The sequence below is a fragment of the Cibotium barometz genome, chromosome 7 (assembly GCF_041138505.1).
Source record: "Cibotium barometz isolate CiBa-2024 chromosome 7, ASM4113850v1, whole genome shotgun sequence".
Lineage (NCBI taxonomy): Eukaryota > Viridiplantae > Streptophyta > Polypodiopsida > Cyatheales > Cibotiaceae > Cibotium > Cibotium barometz.
The window spans coordinates 24,180,753-24,186,994 of record NC_141052.1 but is presented as its reverse complement, the minus strand read 5'-3'; positions in this window follow the sequence as shown (position 1 = coordinate 24,186,994).

The following is a 6,242-nucleotide window of genomic DNA, read 5'->3' as shown; positions in this document are numbered from 1 at the left end:
GAAGGTCATTTTCATTGGGTATCCTGATAAAAATCTTGCAAGGATGAGATCTTATCAATTAAGGAAGCCTTGCGTTCTAAAGCCTGAAGTCTTTCTTCAAGAGCTTCATGTGCTGACCGTTCAGCTTGTAGCTCTTCTTCGAGATGTTTACGCTACTGCACTTGCTACGCTTTGCTACGTATAATTTTTATGATCCTATATCTAAGAAGGTCACTTTAAGTCATGATGCAATTTTTGATGAGCATACTATGGGTGGTGAATGTGTTGAAATTACAGCAATGTGATGAGCTATGGTGGACCAAATGCTAGAATCAACATTATTAACAAAGAGATTAGATGATAATTAAGACATGATTAGTGAGTAATTAATTGATAGCTTAATGTAGGCATGGATAATAAAAAACCAGCAAATTATCATAAGGCCGATGCCTCAATTTATAGAGTTTACATCCAAGCATCTAATCCCACTGATTTCTCCTTGATTCACTCCACCTCTTTTGTTTGATTCTCTCCACCTATCCCAGAATATCTCCACACCTCTTAAATCTCCTCATGCTACCCTTTATTCTCTCCCAATAGATTCTTCTCACCTTTTCACAGGTTCTCTCACATTTACAAATTCTCTTTTACAGCCTCTAGCCAAGGGCTTGTTCCTGCACACACCCTATTCACTTGTATATTTCAACACCTCCCCTCAAGTGAATACTCCTAGCACACTTGGACCCTATACCAAGTTTCCCTCTTACTTGATAGTCCGCGACCAGTGCCTAGCACACCTCCCCTCAAGTGAACAATCCTAGCACACCTGAACCCTATACCAAGTTTCCCTCTTACTTGATAGTCCGGGACCAGTGCCTCAAGTCCCTAAACTCATAGTCCTACACTCTCTCTCTCTATGTGTCCAAGGCTACTACAAGTGCCCGTGACCTTGACTAAAGTGCTCACACATACATCTACCACATGGCCTACATCACGGTGGCTCAGAGGTGGTTTTACTCTGTTGGGGTAGGTTACATTGGGTTGTGGGGTTTCTCTCTCTCTCTCTCTCTCTCTCTCTCTCTCTCTCTCTCTCTCTCTCTCAGATTTTCACATGGCTCCTCACTCTTTGGAGCCTCACATCTTCTCTTGTCTTCAGTCTTCTTGTCGTGTGGTAGCTTCTCTTCACACGTCCATGTCTTCCTCTTCTTTCAGTCTTCTTGTTGTGGCAACTTCTCTTCTCGTGTCCATGTCTTCCTTCAATGCTTCCTCTAGTTCTTCTTCTTAGTGTGGATCCTCCTCTTGGAAAGAGATGTTCTTCTTCTTTCATGGCTGGGGCCATGAGCTTGTCCGTCAGTTCTTACTCCATGTGAGCAACATGTTTAAATGTTTTGTTGATAGTTCTTTTGGGCTTTTGATGTTTATCTTGTGTCATTATGCAATGCAAATCCAAATCTATGTGGGAGGTCTTACCTCTTGCCTTATTCTGGACAAGGGCAGTGTCTGATCCCATTTTTACACTGATGTAATGTGCCCAATACATAATGCATATAGCATTCATTCTTATGCACAACTCCAAATGCAACTCTGGCTGTGAATAATCTTGAATTTGAGTGTGATTTGCAGGCATTAACCAAGGGTTGAATGCAAGATGATGATTACCACAAATTTATTAGCATAATTTTACGAGAAATTACATTAAATCAAGGGTAACCAGTTTGTATGGAATGGTTGGAGTATCAAACCATCTCCGAATTACAATCTAAAGTTATAGGGATCTGTATCATATACCTAATGGTTAATTTGAACCCTCAATTGTACCAAAATATAGTGATTAGCATTGATTAATTATTGATTAGCAAATTAATCCTTTATTTTGTGTGCAAAAAACAGAGTATGCGGGGAGCCCAGATCTGAGGCCTTAGAGTTCAAATGAGCTCAAATGCTTTCAAGGCCATCAATAGCAATCATTTTAGTAGAGGATTAAGCCAAGAAACACAAGATTTGACCAAACATTGAATGCTTAATCTCTGTTTTACAAGAGTCAACTCCAGATTTGATGAAGAGCTTGGATCTCATTGTAGACTTGATCAAATCAAATTCTGACTTCACCAGCTTGTAGAGCACCCTTGAAAACCCCTAGGACCAAGAGGAATTAGACCCATTGCAACTGGAGAAAAAGAGATATCATTTTTTCTCAGAAAAAATGGCGCCTGCAGATTAGCAAAAATCATGAGCTGTGGAGGCGGTTTGCTGTGCTGATTTGCTTGGCTAGAGCACAAATGAGATAGCTTTGTATGTCTACAAGGGCTTGAGCTAATGTTGCTCTTGGAGGGAGATCAAGCCCTCCACTAGTAGCTGGGGGTACAGTGGGCTAGTTGAAAATAGCTAAAAAAGTAATTATTTCTTAATCATATACTAATCCTAATTAGTTAGACAATGGGCTCATAAACTTGATGGATTCTAGGCTAGGCTACTCTGATACCATGTTAAAATTACAGCAATGTGATGAGCTATGGTGGATTAAATGCTAGAATCAACATCATTAATAAAGAGATTAGATGATAATTAAGACGTGATTAGTGAGCAATTAATTGATAACTTAATGTAGGCATGGATAATAAAAAACTAGCAAATTCTCATTAAGCCAATGCCTCAATTTATAGAGTTTACATCCAAGCATCTAATCCCACTGATTTCTCCTTGATTCACTCCACCTCTTTTGCTTGATTCTCTCCACCTCTCCCAGAATATCTCCACACCTCCTAAATCTCCTCATGCTACCCTTTATTCTCTCCCAGTAGATTCTTCTCACCTTTTCACAGGTTCTCTCACATTTACAGATTCTCTTTTATAGCCTCTAGCCAAGGGCTTGTTCCCGCACACACCCTATTCACTTGTATATTTCAACAGAATGGTCCATTGATGCATTTGATGTTTCACAAACCATTCTAACATCTTTTCCTTTTTTGACCAATGAATCTCATATTATTTATTCTCAAGTTAATGTCTCTGTCCCATCCTCTTCATTGGATTGTGACAGAAACAACCCTGACATTTATATCTACGTTGACCTTCCTATTGAAGATGAACATGGTTCTTATACTCCACATAATGACATTGAATTGTATGCCATGTCCATCATATCTTCCACTCCTCCCAGTACCCATGAGCCCAACATAGTCAAGTGCCTCGTCATGGAGTGGCCACCCGGTGTTCCAATGGAGCCCCAATATTGACATGTCATGCCACATACTTCCCTTATGGGTTCTTTTGCAGTGCCCTCATCATGGGTACCATGGCTTGATCTTGTGAGGCTGCTATTCCCACCCGCACACCTGCACCATTTCGTAGAGCTCCCTACCCCCATAGTACCACCTTCCTTCTTCCATTGACACGTACGGCATCCGAACTGATGTATTTCACTAGCTTTTAATGAAAGAAATATATTGGTTTTAGACATTATTATTTTACACTTAAATTATGTCAATGACATTGTTTTTGGCTTCTTCTGTGGCATTGGTTTTTGAGAGAGATGGAGCAATTGGTGTGAGATCTCAACAACGACATGAGAGAGAGAGAGAGAGTGAGTGAAAGAGAGAAAGAGATTTTGACTGAGACATTATTATTGTACACTTAAATTATGTCAATGACATTGTTTTTGGCTTCTTCGGTGGCATTGGTTTTTGAGAGAGATGGAGCAATTGGTGTGAGATCTCAACGACATGAGAGAGAGAGAGTGAGTGAAAGAGAAAAAGAGATTTTGACTGAGACATTAAATAATTACATTTGTGCTTATTAAAGTAGTTATTCTTATGCTTAAAGTAAGAATTTTAGTGCTCAAAGTAGTATTGAGATCTCAACGACACGAGAGAGAGAGAGAGAGAGAGAGAGAGAGAGAGAGAGAGAGAGAGAGAGAGAGAGAGAGAGAGTTTTATCGAGACATCAAAATAATAACACTTGTGCTTAAAGTAGTTATTCGTATATAGACAACAACATCTAAAGTGCATGAGCTCTACAAGAAGCTCAAAATAGGCCAAGCGGCGATAGACCTTGCAGACAAGAATATGCTAGAGGTGAAAGCAACACAATAGCCATTGGGATATGGAGAGATTTTGGCATCATTGAAGAGGCAAATGAGGCTCCTCTTAGATCTGAAGTTGCCACCTTCATTCAACAGTTAAGGTAGATGGAAAAGTCCAAGATGATAGTCGAGGCCCAAAATGCTTTCAAATGGGGTCTTTGTGAAAAAGTAGCAATGATAGCGTCATGTCGTAGGTGTTTGTCATGTAATGTTGTGACCTTATAAGTTTTCTTGGGAATATAATGGAAGTTTAAGATCATAATATGATGACTTTGTAAACAAGTTGCAATCATAGTTGTAAATGAGTTGCAATGTGTGTAGTGCTCTTGTATCCATCTACTTCTCTCCTCTATTGTCACCATGAGTCACAAATGTGTGTGACAGTAGAGGGAGAGGAGTAGATGGATACAACAAGTGTAGAGAGAGAAACCACTTGCCTAAACACCAAAAAAGTGCTTGCTCAAAAATGCTCGCCAAAAAAATACACTCTCATTTGGGCTACGCAATGCACCTATCACTTTTCAAGCCTTGATGTGAATAAATTACTTCAACCTTTTCTCTTCAACCTTTTCTCTAAAAGTTTGTGTTAGTCTTCTTCGACGACATTTTGGTGTATAGTAAGGGAAGTTGAGCAGTTGTAGCATGTGCACATGGTTTTAGATACCTTGCATGCCAATCAATTATATGCCAATGAAAGCAAATTTATGTTCATGGCTAGTGTGGTGGAGTACCTTTGTCACATTGCTGGAAAAGATGGCATAAGAGTGGATCCGAAGAAGGCGGAGTATGTGCAAAAGCTTCCTACTCTGACCAATACAACTCCATTGAGAGGGTTCTTGGGACTTGCATCATTCTATACAAGATTCATTGAAAGATATGTGCACATAGCCACACCTTACAGACAAGCTCAAGAGGGAAGCATTCTTTTGGGATACAATTGAAAAGAAGATCTGAAGAGCTCAAAAGGATGCTTACACTCAGTCCCTATTTTGGTGTGTGTTGACTTTTCAAAGCCATTCACCATAAGTGCATGTGGGAGAGGCATTGGTGCTGTATTATATAAAGATCATGGGGTAATTATATTTGAGAGCCACAAATTGAATGACAAGGAGATGCAATTGCATGTCTATGATCAAGAAATGATTGCCATCTTGCATGCAATCAAGAAGTGGCATCATTATCTCTATGCGAGTCGTTTCTATGTGAGAAGTGATCATAGGGTACTCAAATATTTCTTATCTCAACCGAATCAATCTGCAAAACAAAGATGATGGGTGGCCATTTTGCAAAACTATGATTTTGGAATCACTTACACAAAAGGGAAGGACAATGTAGTGGTTGATGCTCTTTCATGGATGTGGGCTTGTTCCTTGAAAGCAATTTTGGAGATACATAAAGATTGGGTCATGGACATGAAATATCTCTTGGATGAGGAAGTGTCACAAATGGTGTAAAAATTATAGCAAGGTGCCCATGAAGATTTACCTCATTATGAGCTCAAGAATGGTCTCTTATACTATAAGGAGAAGGTCTACCTTGTATATCTAGTTCATTTCACAAGGACAAAGGGATGGAGGAAATGCATGAAACCCCTATAGTGGGTCGTTTGGGTCTCTACAAGACCTTAGATATGATAAGGAAGAGTTTCTTTTGGAAGGAGTTGTGGAGAGATGTGCATGTATATGTCACGAAGTGTTTACCATGTCAATTAAAACACATAAGCTAGGAGGTTTGCTTCAGCCCTTACCTATTCCCAAGGGGAAGTGTAAAGAGAATGCGGGGGAGAGGGAGAGCTTGAGTTCCTTGCAACACACACACACACACACACACACACAAGAGAGAGAAAGACACAAGAGGGAGATGGATGGCTGAATTTTCTTCTATCTTATTCTCTTCTCTATAACCATATTACTAAAAGATAAGAGTACATACAACATAAGTGCGGAAGCTATCACCCAGGCGGGTCATCAATGTCCGACAACACTTTTATCGAGCTCGATATCTCAACACTCCCTCTCAAGCTCAACTCCACACATTGCACTCCAAATAAACTCCTAAACTCGTGGAGCTTTTTTTGTGCCCAATGCCTTTGTGAAGATGTCAGCTACTTGATCCTCTATGCTGACATATACTATATCTACATTACCTAACTACTAGAACCTTCTCCCTCATAGTGATAATG